Below are 13,690 nucleotides of genomic sequence, written 5' to 3' on the forward strand. Positions count from 1 at the left end.
TGTCAGTCCTGGCTGTACATCAGAATTACATGCAGAATTTCTTAAATTTCTTTTAAAAAATTGCTCCTCTCCCAAGGATTCTGATTCAATCCACTTTTATTGTTACTGCTGTTGTTGATGTAGATGTTATTTTTGAGTTCACAGGTGACTTTTTATCTAAAGCTTCTATTGAGACCAAACCTCAAGACTCTGAAGTTTTGCTCACTCATCTACTAGTTATGAGATACGGCCAAGTTGCTTAAGAAATGTGAGCTTCAGTTTCTCACCTATGAAATGAAATATAAATAATGCCTATTATATAATTCTTAATGTAATGTTTCAAAAACATTTAGCACCATATTTGGCATAATATTTATGTTTAATTCATGGTAGCTACCTCTCAGCAAATCCTACTATGCAAGTAAATGCCTTCTCACCATTTTTGGTCTACCTTAGCCATTTCCTCCACCAAAGACAGAGTTAAAGTCTCCCAAATCTGGGTACTAATAGTACCTCATACAATATCAGTTATTGTACTTTTCATATAACTGGATTATAAAGACTTAGCAATGAAATATTCCTCTGAGAATATTGTCAAACCAATACTCCTGAAATCTTTAGCTCTGACAAAGATAACTATTCAAACTTATTTATCTGTGATCTTTACCAAGAACCCTTAGTAGAGTATATAAAATGACCAATAAAAAATCATTCCCTGGGATTTCCCTGGGGGTCCAGTGGTTAAGACTATGCCTTCCAATGCAGGGGGTGTGGGTTTGATTCCTGGTTGGGGAGCTAAGATCCCACATGCCTCGTGGCCAAGAAACCAAAACATAAAACAGAAACAATATTTTAACAAATCCAATAAAGACTTTAAAAATGGTCCACATAAAAAAAAATTTTTTTTTAAGTATACTTTAAAAAAAATCATTCCCTAAAATATCCTTCACTTAGGGGCCCAAACTTATAGCTAAAGAATGAAATTTTATTAAAACATAACCTATAAGATGTTTGAAATTCTAATTTCCTTGGGGTGGTTTTTCTTTTCGTTTCTTTATCAAAAAGACACAAAGAAGAAGAAGAAGAAAGACCTCTATATTCTAATTGCAAATCCATCACATAGATTATTGGCAGATTCACTTTTGTTGGATGAGCTAATGTGATTTTCAAAACTCCCAACTGAGCTAATGTGATTACACTCAGTTCCAATTAACCAGGGGTCAACCTGAGCCAAGCCCGTGCCCCTGACCTAACACAAGCTGAGGTCGATAATGGAAGAAGGGATGGCATCTGCTCAATAAGGAAAGCATCCCAGTCATCAGATGGTACGTAGAAAGACAAAGCTGTGTTGGCACTGCTCTCTCATCATTTGTCCAAAGAGACGTATATAAGCATTTCAAAGACAGCAAATTGTGATACCAACGCTAGAAAACCTCACAGTTCAGCTCGCTTTTGCACACATGGGGAAGTTAGAGCCTGGAAGGGAGAAACCACTTACCTTAGGTCCTGACTGTGGCATGACTCTTTCAACACATCATGCCATTTCAGATGACTTTCTAGCAAAAATGCATGTGGACCCAGTATGGGGCGTCATTTGAAAGTGCCCCACCTATAAAATATGCTACGGAGCTTAAAGACATGTTTCTTCTATCCTTCCCCCACAAAAGCAAGGAGAATTATAAGCAACTTCAAATTAAGTTTTAATTGCAGTGGTTTTCAAATGATTAATATGTTTACTTTTTTTCCTGAATTACTTATAATGAATTGTGCAGTGTTATTTTTTCCCATGTCTCTCAAGAACAGAAAAGGATTCCATACTAGGGAAATACATTTCCTCCTAAACCAAGAAGGGCAAGCCCAGTACCCACCAGATTCTAAGCTTCTGTGAATAAAGGAGTTTTGTCCAAAGGTGATCTTTACAAAAATGGTTTGCATTGACAGGTAAAACATGTAAAATACACCAAGGATATTTTGAATAGCTTACTTTGCCTACGTACCACATTCATGTCCATTGCGTAACACTCAATACACCAAAATAATTTCTCTCATACCTCTCTTTCTCCTTCTCTGCTCCTACTGCCACCTTCTCTTCTTCTCACACCACTCCCTTTCCTAGTCTCCCCTATATCTCTTTGTGTGTGATTCTCTCCCTCTCCATCATAAAATTGCTCCAAATTTGTCTTAGATGGCTAATATAACCTACCTATAAGTCAATCTCATAACTAATTCATGGTGAGCATTACAAGAGAAATAAGCACAAAATAAATGTATTCGCTGTTAAAACTCAAATTATGAAAACTGAGTAAAATTGATCAAAGAATCATATATTTTTGATGCATTTATAGCCACAAAAATTCACCAAAGAGTATTGGACTTAGAGGAAATTATCGCCACCAAAGAAATCCCCCAGTGACAAAAAGCCAGGATAATTAATATGCGATTGATAAACTAAATATTAGTCTTAAAATTTAAATTGAATAGAATTAATTTTGATAATATTAATTTTATGAAATAAAAATGAAAATGGGAAAATTGGAAATGGTTTAGTGGCTCTTTTTTTTTTAAAAAAAGCAGTCACAAAATTAAATTGATTTAATACAATTTACTACTGTCTTAAAAGTTTATCTGTGGCAAAATATGACTAAAATGTTCGCATTAAAATGGCTAAGTCAAAATATTGTGTACCCTATGAGCGAATGTCAGCAATGATGAAAAGTTTAAGACTTGTCTAAGAGTAACTCCACAGCTTCCATTACAGGGTAGATAATATCATTATCTTCAATAATAAGGATATTCAAACTTTTTTAAGTGCCAGAAGCATGCTGTTCTCCAGAAGCTGGTGCCCAGCTCTGAATGAAAGATTTCAATCATGGTTGATACACACAGGCAGGTCCATAGATTGTAGTACATAATTTAGCCTTATGAATCTTATATGTCCCTTATAAATTGAAACTTACAATTATTCCCCTACATTGTGGTTAATTTGTAAAGTAAGTAGGCTAGTGTCTCAGCATTCTCTTTGGTTTTTCACTGAGTTATTAAGAAGGCATTTTCCCAAATCCTTGATCAAAGCAATAACAAAAATGGAAGAACCTACATCTATCAAGGATATATACAGGGATGAATGGACTGCTATCTCTCCTGAGCTGTAGTTGTTGTGGAAAATGGTTTAAGTAGACTGACATTTGATTCATATGGTGAGTGTGTGCATGTGTGTAAATATATGTATGTGTATGCATATTATACTTAAATATAGAACATATAGAGAGAATATTTTATATAATGTATACAATACATAGTGTAGTGAATACATAACTGAGATACACATGGCTCTGTATCAAAGCATACACTTTGCAGTGGGAGAGAGGGCTTTCCACTGTGAATAAAATTCATATTTTATGGCAAGACAAGAAAAAATTTAAACATAAAAAATTGTCTCTGCCCATCAGCCTCCTCTCTCCCCTCTCCTGTGCATTGTACATCTGTATTATGCACCGACCAACCTTCCCCATCAGCAGAAATACCTGCTCAACCACAAAGAGTAACATTCTCCCAGCATCAACAAGACAACCCCTTAAAAGATAACATTCCTTCTTGAGGGGGTCATGAGAAGCCACCAGTCTGTGCCTACAGATCTGGATTGTGCAAACTATCTATGTCATTTAATGTACAGCCCTCTGTCTAAAAATCTACATAACGGTGCTTTGACCTTTAACAGGGAGAACATTTCTCAGAGCTTTCTGAGAGGCTGTTCCCGGGTTATAATCCTCAATTTGGCTTGAAAAAATTTTTCCATTTCTTTCTTAGATTGACTGATTAATTTTTTCCTCAATACCAGGCAGGGGTAGCAGCATGTTCCAAGTTTCTTAGTTGAAAAGTCAGTAAACATAATCAGTGGAGGAAGCTCCAAGTGGTATGAGTGTCTGGACTGTGGAAGACAAAGCTGGTGACTTGTACATCCCTAAGTGAACATAATAGGTCTCAATGAATAACTTGCTAATTATTTTTCCTTCCATTGTTATAAGCTCAAAACCTCACCTAAAAGCAGTTACTTTATCCCAGGTAAAAATGCAATATGGAGAATTTCCTACTCAATTATGCAAAGGATCCAATAGCAATAAAGTCACAGATAACAATAAAGTCACAGATAACAATGTATATATGAAGATGAATGGCTTAGATTGGAGGAGGAAAAAAACCCATCCACCCATGAATGGCCCCAGGCAAAACCGTCAAAGTACAGAACTTCTTTCCAGCTGCCCTTAAGCTCTGTCTTTGTTAGATTTCCTTTCTCTTTGCTTTCTAGCTTTATCTCAGTGCTCCCAGACTGTCACCAGGATCATCTTCATGTTTCATTTCCAGTTTTACATTTTGAAAGTGAATATTTTCACGCTGACGTATTTAGTAGGAGGGGTACTAATAGCTACACTTTACTTTAAAAATGCACCTAAAGGGGCTTCCCTGGTGGCACAGTGGTTGAGAGTCCGCCTGCCGATGCAGGGAACACGGGTTCGTGCCCCGGTCCGGGAAGATCCCACATGCCGCGGAGCGGCTGGGTCCGTGAGCCATGGCCGCTGAGCCTGTGCGTCCGGAGCCTGTGCTCCGCAACGGAGAGGCCACAACAGTTAGAGGCTCGCGTACCAAAAAAAAAAAAAAAAAAAAAAAACCACCTAAAAAAATAAGATAGATGAAAGTGGAAAGGGGGCTGGGTAGCTGGATAGAGGTGTGATAAAGCCAGTATAGTAAAATGTTAACAGTAGAATCTAGTAGTGGGAGGAAGAGTGTATATACTTTGCTATATGTATGAAAACTTTCCTAATAAAATGCTAAAGAAACCGTGGGCATAATGGCCCAAATTCAGCCAGCAGGAGCCTCCACAATTTTGCTCCTGAGTCCTGTTAACATGAATCCAGTGTCTTCAATAGCTTGTTTGCTATTTGTTATGACAAGATGTTCCAGACTCATCTTGTTTATTTCCTGTTTCCACCTCGAAACAGACAATGCAGTGGCAAACAGTGTTTCCAGACAACAATCTTAGCGTTAGAGATACTCGTTGAGACTGGGCTGGACATTGTTTTATGGGCCTTTTCAGAGTACAGAGTGGAACCAAGCAAATGTTCCTTGTGGGGCACTCCCCCCAAGTACAAAGCCCCCTCCCTGTCCTGTGCCTCTTGTTTATAGAAAAGCTAAAGTCTCCCAGGCCTCCATGAGTCACAGAAGAGCAAACTGAAGCACTGAAGCGGTTAATGATTAGGACAAGAGAGTCACATAGTCTGATGCACATTATTGGGTTGTTTTACAGATACTGTAACTGCCACCGGAGGGAAAAAGCTAACTGCTTGATAACCAGACTGCAGCCATGATATTAGCTGCTCCGTCTTGAGCAGTACTGAATCTATGGCTAGCACAATTCCAAGAACTGGGCTTAAGAGAATGGGATTAACACTATTGCTCGTAATAATCTATATCTTTGCAGGCATCAAAATAATTGTAGCTGTTCTGCCTGTATATGTAAATGGGCAACTATAACTGTCAGCAAAGAGATGCTACAGACCCATGTCGAGTCTTCCACTCTAAGAATAAGGCACCCTATGTCATCATGAAGAAGATACAGAAGACGGACCTTTGCCCATAATCCCATAGAAATGGAATGATATTCTGAGAAGTGGGGATCTGTAAGCAGCTTTTGGCAGCAAAGAGCTCTCTGCAGAAGACCCCTTCTGTCTTGTCACTAACCTTAACCGGGCACCCCCCTTGCTCTACTCATCTCTGGCCCTAGCACACTTTTGTATCTTTTGATCATACAATACCTTGCCTAACCTGCTGGTTCTTTCCATGGATCAAATAAGTAGAAATGATGAATAAGTAGTTAACAGATGACCAGATCTCTTCCCTAGTTTCCCCTTCAGTAATCTCTTGAACAAACCGTGAATAAGATAGCATCTAAGGAAAGATCACAAGAAGTCAACAAGCCTGCACGCCATGGGGGACGGCGGCAACTTTGACACCCTATGTCAAAGATTAACTGAGATTACTTCCTTTTTTCCCTTTAAAATTTTTCACAGCTGAGCAGAATCTTCGGAGATGGTTTTGGAGGGACACCGAGTCCACCATCTGCCCAGACTGCTGCCATTCTGATTAAAAGTTGTTCTACCAACAATTGCCTCTCGGGCATTAATTTTTGAGGCTGAGCAGCAGGACCTGAGTTCAGTGACAAGAGCTAGGATAGAGGTAAGAGGAAAGGGCAAGAGAGATGCTTTTAAAAATAAGATGCCCCATGAGTACGTACTGATATTTCCTTTTCAAGTTAATACAACAGGGATTTCCCTCACCCTGTCCTATATTACTTCTGTGTATTTTCCCACACTGAGAATCTTGATCCTCAAGGCACAGAATATAACAGAAATAGAATACCCCACAATTCCTCTTTGCTCTATCCCACATTGTACAAACAACAATCTCTGAAAGGTGATACTAATATAACAATTCTGATCACTTAAACCAATTAAAAAATTTTGCATATACTTGCCCCACTCTCCCCCCCTTTTTTAAAGTAGTGTGTTAACATTATCAGAGCATATAGGCTGTTACATACTGTGCTCTCTTTTAATCCTCATTTAGTCTTATTTCTATGGATAACTTTATGTTTTATGCTCATCACTGGTATCTTTCTACTCATTTTCATCTAGAACATTCTCTAGTAGATTCCTCAAGAAAAGCTCATGGAAACAATATTTCTTTAGTTCTTGCATGTTAATTACAGTTTGTGTCCTTTATAAATGAAAGTCGGTTTCCATTAAAATCCTTAGCTCACATTTTCTTTCCTTGAATATCTTAATTACTCCATTTTCTTTAGGCATAAAAGATTACTGTTGAAAAGTCTGGTTATAATCTAACTTTCCTCCTTAGACATCTCTTCTATTTAGATGTTCAAAGGATTTTTTCGTTTCTCTTTAAAGTCCAGTAGTTTTACCAGAATAAGTCTTGGTGTTGGTCATTCTAGATTTATATTTTCAGGTACATGGTGTGTTCTTTCCATTTGAGCATCAGTAAGAATAAGAAATACAAGAGATTGAAGCCCATAAAATTATATTTAAAACTATAAGTTTATAATGATATAAAAAAACAACTGGAAAAAATAATCAATTAGTCACCTTGGAGGAAGACAGGGAACCAACTTAAAAACTGATAGAAAGAAAATATCAAGCATTGATTCTGTCTTTTCTGAACACTGGGTAACCAAACAGTAGATAAGAGAAAGATCTATCCATAAGAATATTTTAAGCTCACAAATGAAAAAAAAAACAAACAACAAGATTGAAGTAGAACATGAGAGCTGACTTATTTTAGATTCCAAATCTCTTATGTTGCCCTTGAGGGTGACTGCATATAATTAAATAAATCTGTAGTCATCAGCCATCTTAAATGATTTGCTATTGCTGTGATATAGGTAGGACAGGACAGTTGTGGATAAAAGAATATACTGCCTTCCTTCATGGAGGCTGTGCTGTCTAAAATAACCTCTCAAACTTTTTGAAGCCTTATTTACAGGACATGTAAATTTAGAGGTGGTCCATCAACAATGCAGGCAACACCACAGCTTATCAAATAAACATCCTAAATACAGCTTTCCAGGCACATTGGTGATGGAAACAAACAAAAGCTGACTAAAATCACATAAGCATAAGCATTAACAATACTCAATATGGATAACAAGAGCTAGACTTTCCTAGGAATTTACTAAGTGCAGCCCTGGACTAATATCATTTGATTCTCACTAAAATCTTTGAGGCACATACTGATATTTTCCCCATTTATAAATAAATTGTACATTTCTCCTAGGTTGTAGTCTATCCCTGAAACCAGTCACACTTTTTTTTTCTTTTTTTTTTTTGTGGTACGCGGGCCTCTCACTGTTGTGGCCTCTCCCGTTGCGGAGCACAGGCTCCGGACGCGCAGGCTCAGTGGCCATGGCTCACGGGCCCAGCCGCTCCGCGGCATGTGGGATCTTCCCGGACCGGGGCGCGAACCCGTGTCCCTTGCATCGGTAGGCGGACTCTCAACCACTGTGCCACCAGGGAAGCCCCAGTCACACTTTTAAGAGGGTTATGTTTTATTGATTGACTTATAGTGAGACTCCTAGGAGTTTGGAAACTTCTCCATAGTCATATATGTAAGAAACATGGCAGTAAAGAAAATAGGCATCAGTCCCAGAAACAAGAGGTGGAGAGTATAGGGGGAGCTCTCATGTACTTGAAACAAACCTTACAGACGTTGCCAGGAGTAAGTCCCAATTCCTGAGAAATATTTGCTGTATCCAAAGGGCAGTCAGATGGGAAAAAATAAGACCCCCTTCTACAGCTCCTGCACTGAAGAAGATAGGGATGAGGCTTCATAATTTTTCCCACAAACTTGCAGAATCAACTGTCTCCAAGATTAACGGACACACTAGTAGAGCACTTTCAACACCCCGGAGGAGAAGAATATGTGCAAAGACAGAGGTCCCTGCTAGGACTGCCCAGAGCCCAGGTCCTTCCACAAGACCCACACTTTACAGAAAATGAGTCACAGCTTTTTGGCATAGGATACCACAGGAAAACAGTAACAGTTTCTGTTAGATTAGTTCTGGAACCCAAAGAGAAGTCACTATGCTAGAACAAATATCACAAGACAGTAGACTTTTTCTTGTTGAAAGCTGAATAAACAAGAAATAACACTGAAGTCTGAAAAATAACTGGGGCAGCATAAAAGAGAAAGATACACACAGCACACAAGGCAGAGAAAGGACGTATTTTTAAAAATGATTTACTCTAGGGCTTCCCTGGTGGCGCAGTGGTTGAGAGTCTGCCTGCCAATGCAGGGGACACGGGTTCGAGCCCTGGTCTGGGAAGATCCCACATGCCGCGGAGCAACTAGGCCCGTGAGCCACAACTACTGAGCCTGCGCGTCTGGAGCCTGTGCTCCACAACAAAGAGAGGCCGCGATAGTGAGAGGCCCGCGCACCGCGTTGAAGAGTGGTCCCCGCTTGCCACAACTAGGGGAAGCCCTCGCACAGAAACGAAGACCCAACACAGCAAAAATAAATTAATTAATTAATAAACTCCTACCCCCAACATCTAAAAAAAAAAAAAAGAGTGGGAAGCCTTACTCTTACAATACTACTAATCAACAGCAACAATGTAAAAAAAAAAAAAAGATTTACTCTAGTAAACATCAGTTTTATAATCTCAGTGAAAGTGAAGAATAACCAAACGTAAAGCAAAAGGTGAAAGATGATGTGAGAAACTAAAAGACAAATGAAAATTGAGAAGTCATTGCAAGGAAGGAACATAGGGAAACTATGATAAGATTTAAGATGGCATTGGTAGCAATAAACAACAGAATCTATGTTCTGTAGTAGATTACAAGCTTACTGCTATGATCTGAATGTTTGTGTGCCCCCAAATTCATGTGTTGAGATCCCAACCCCTAAGATGATGGCATGAGGAGATAGGGCCTTTGAGAGGTGATTAGGTTATGAGGGCAGAGCAGTGAGTTTAGTGCGCTTATAAGAAATACATTTCTGTTGTTTATAAGTCACACTGTTTATGGTATTTTTTGTAGCAGTCCAAATGGATTAAAACACTTAGGAACTTGAGAAATTCTCCTAAAATGAAAAGGAAAATATAAGTTATGAAAGCAGTCAGAATGAAGAAATTAGATTATGAAGAATAGCTTATAGTTTAAAATATGAATAGTGTTTCAATGAGATCAGGATCAATATTATAAAAGCAATAATCAACTGCATAAAAGAAATATTTTCCTATATCTATACGTACACCTGCAAATTTGTAGGATGGATCATTAAAAAAGAATGTTCATGGAAGAAACTAATGTTTAGATTTATGCCAGTGATTTTTTTAACTCCAAGCTTAAAGAAGTAATGATGCCAGCATCTAGGCAGCTACAAAGTAAAAAATAGAGAGCTGGACTCCCAATTCTCTATAGCAAGTCTAATTGCCAAAGAACAAAGTACTAAGGTCTTTAAAATTGAGTGAAAAATACCATGACCAAGAATTCTAAAGCCAGCTACCTTACCATTTTCATGTGAAAGCAACAGAAAGCCACTCATGTATGCAAGTATGCAGAAAATAAACTCTATATACTATTTTTCTGGGAAAAAAAGAACTAGTCTCAATGTAATAGGAAAAAGTCAACATAAATAACTAAAAACCAGAAAATATATACTGTTATAAGGACTAGCATTCAAAATAGTAAAATGTAGAATTAAATCCAAAAATCTCATATAAATGTTTTACTGTGCATATTAAAAATACTATTTGAAAAAAATATTTAGTCTTAACCTTGGATTAAATAGTTTTTAAAAGTATTTTTTAAATAATAGTAATAAACTCACAAAAATTTCCAAATTTTTCTGACAAAAGAAAATAAAACTGGAGGTAGTAAAGTTTACTAATTGACTTTTGTAATATATTTTTTTTTGGGGGGGGGGGTTTGCGGTACGCGGGCCTCTCATTGCTGTGGCCTTTCCCGTTGCCGAGCACAGGCTCCGGACGCGCAGGCCCAGCAGTCATGGCTCACGGGCCCAGCCGCTCCGTGGCATGTGGGACTTTCCCGGACCGGGGCACGAACCCGTGTCCCCTGCATCGGCAGGCAGACTCTCAACCACTGTGCCACCAGGGAAGCCCCTGACTTTTGTAATATTAAAGGGAGTTTTATTATTGATATTGCTAGAGAAGCATAGTTTTTAAATTATTTTTTTAAGAAAAGGTAACTATGAAACATATAAGAAAACATAAGAAAAGGATCTTTGAAATTTAAAATACTGAACCTAAAATAGAAAATTCAACATAAAAATTGGAAATAGGGTCAAGAAAGTCCACCAAGGGACTTCCCTGGTGGCACAGTGGATAACACTTCACACTCCCAATGCCGGGGGCCTGGGTTCAATCCCTGGTCAGGGAACCAGATCCCACATGCATGCTGCAACTGAGAGTTTACATGCCACAACTAAGGAGCTGGCGAGATGCAACTAAGGAGCCCACCTCCTGCAACTAAGACCTGATGCAACCAAATAAATAAATAAATATTTTTTTAAAAAAAGAAAATCTACCAAAACATATTGAACTTAATATTATAAAATAAAAAAGTGAAACAGATGTGAGAAGAGGTAGAGAATATGAGAGTAGCTCTAATCCTCTCATTTTAGACAGTAGGAAATCAAATGACTCTAAATTTTATAGAACAAGAAATAAAGCTTTAAGCATATTATTTAAAGTTACAAAGGCAATCAGGAGGGTAATAAAAATAACACTTTAATTGTCAAAACATGGGGAATAGGGAAAAGGGGAGATGAGGAATAATGTAAGTGGCCTAAATATTTTTCTGAGCCCAGAGTCAGTGTTCATTAAACGTTCAGCAAATATTGAACATTTATTACGTATTAAGCACTGTTCTGGATGCAAGAGACCTATCAATGAACAACAGACTGCTTGCCCTCATGGAGCTTCCATGATAGAGCAGAAAAACAGATAATAAGCAATAGATCTATGATGAAGGAAGGGAGCCATTACAGAAACATGGAATCAGGAGAGGGTCACCATACAGGAGAAGTGAACCTGGGGCAAGGCACTTGGCCATGTAGGATGATCTTGCCAAGAGCTCAGATCTATGCAAATTGGCCTTTAGGGTATAGAGCAGAGAGGTTTAGGGTGAAGAGTGGATTGGGAAGGACAAACAGAAGACATACAGTACAATATATGGATAATAAATAAGGATGCTGTCTTAAGTTGTTTGAAGATCATGCATGCTCTGAGGGAAAAGCAAATGTAGTAGGATGAATCAGAAATGACAGTGTAGGAAGGGACTTGCGCTTTTAAATAGAGGTGTTCAGGTAACATCTCACTGAGAAGATTTTATTTAAGCAAATACTTGGAAAAGGTGAAGGGGTGAGCCTTGTGAATATCTAGTGCAAAAGTTATTCCAAGGAACAGAAGCAGCCAGTGCAAATTCTAATCATAGGAACATGCCTGAAGATAGAACACGGAATCTGAAAATGATCATTCAGCTTCAGCATATCAGAGAGGTAAGTGTTGGATAACACTGCATTCATTCAACAGGTATTTATGGATCACCAATGACATGCTTGTTATTCTTCTAGGTCTGAGTGTCCAGGATATTGTAAGAGACAAGGTACTAGTTCTCTGGAAGCTTACATGTTAATGGGATAGATATCAACTAGCCAAGTAAACAAGGAGATAAACATGGTGACTTTAGATCATGGTGTGTTCTGTAAGGAAAACAAACCAAGGTAAAACAAGAAAAGGAAGTAGGAAGGGAGGGCTTGTTTCAGATTAAGTGGTCTCTGAAGAAGTGACCTGACACTAAAATCATGAGGAAGCAGTCAAGGGAAGAGATGAGTTAAAGGGTTCCAGCCAGAGGGACAACAAACCCAGAGATTTGGAGCAAGGGAGGGCTTGTTTCAGATTAAGTGGTCTCTGAAGAAATGACCTGACACTAAAATCATGAGGAAGCAGTCAAGGGAACAGATGAGTTAAAGGGTTCCAGCCAGAGGGACAACAAACCCAGAGATTTGGAGCAAGAGAGCGCTCAGGGCGTTTGCAAATTAGAAAGAAGACTGGTTTAAGAAATAAAAAACAAACCAAAACAAAAAGAAACAGTTAAGTAAGTAGACAGATAAAGAGACAGATATGACATGATATAGCTTACATGTGAAATCTAAAGAAATGGTACAAATGAACCTATTTACAAAACAGAAGTTGAGTCACAGATGTAGAAAATAAACTTGGGGTTACCAGAGGGGGAAGGGGGACAGGGATAAATTGGGGGATCGGGATTGACACATGCACACTACTGTATATAAAATAGGTAACTAATAAGAACCTCCTGAATAGCACAGGGAGCTCTATTCAATACTCTATAATAACCTATATGGGAAAAGAATCTCAAAAAAAGTGGATATGTGTGTATGTATAACGGACTCACTTTGCTATACAGCAGAAACTAACAACATTGTACATCAACACTACTCCAACAAAAAAAATTAATTAACAAAAAAGAAATAGTTAAACGTGGATTATCTTTAGGATACAGAACTGGTCATGAGGATCAACAAAGGAAGAAACTTTTTTTCTATTTGTCTTTCGGTTCTACTTGACAAAAGCTAAAACTCCTGAAATACTGCAAGTTGAATAACAATATCAAAATACGTAAAGTAAAAGCAAGGTGAACTAGATCAGTACCAGAGCGCTTGGAGTCTTTAACACATATCCATCTGTGCTTAAACCAATTTAAGTGAATAATGGACAAGATGGTGGAGTGGGAAGATCCTGGGTTCACCACCTTCCACAGACTTACCGAAACTACATTACAGCAACTGTCTCTGAGAAGGACCTGAAGCCTAGCAGAAAAGATCTTCTACAACTAAGCATAAAAAGAAAAAAATGTTTGATAATTCTCCTTCCATACATATTTCTGTGCATACATGTACCCCAAGGTATCTTAGATACTATACTTAATGCTTTATAGCCTGAGATGGGTACAGTTGAGATGGGTAAGAGCAGCAGAGAGGCAGTTCTGGCCTCAGCTCATTGTACTGGCATGGCAACCCACGCAGGAGTGTTATCACAGTTGTGGAGGTCCTCCTGAGGAACAAGAGGTGCACAGTCCATCATGGCCTACCCAGTCCAGA

This window comes from Mesoplodon mirus, assembly GCF_964341445.2.
Source record: "Mesoplodon mirus genome assembly, chromosome: 1".
Lineage (NCBI taxonomy): Eukaryota > Metazoa > Chordata > Mammalia > Artiodactyla > Ziphiidae > Mesoplodon > Mesoplodon mirus.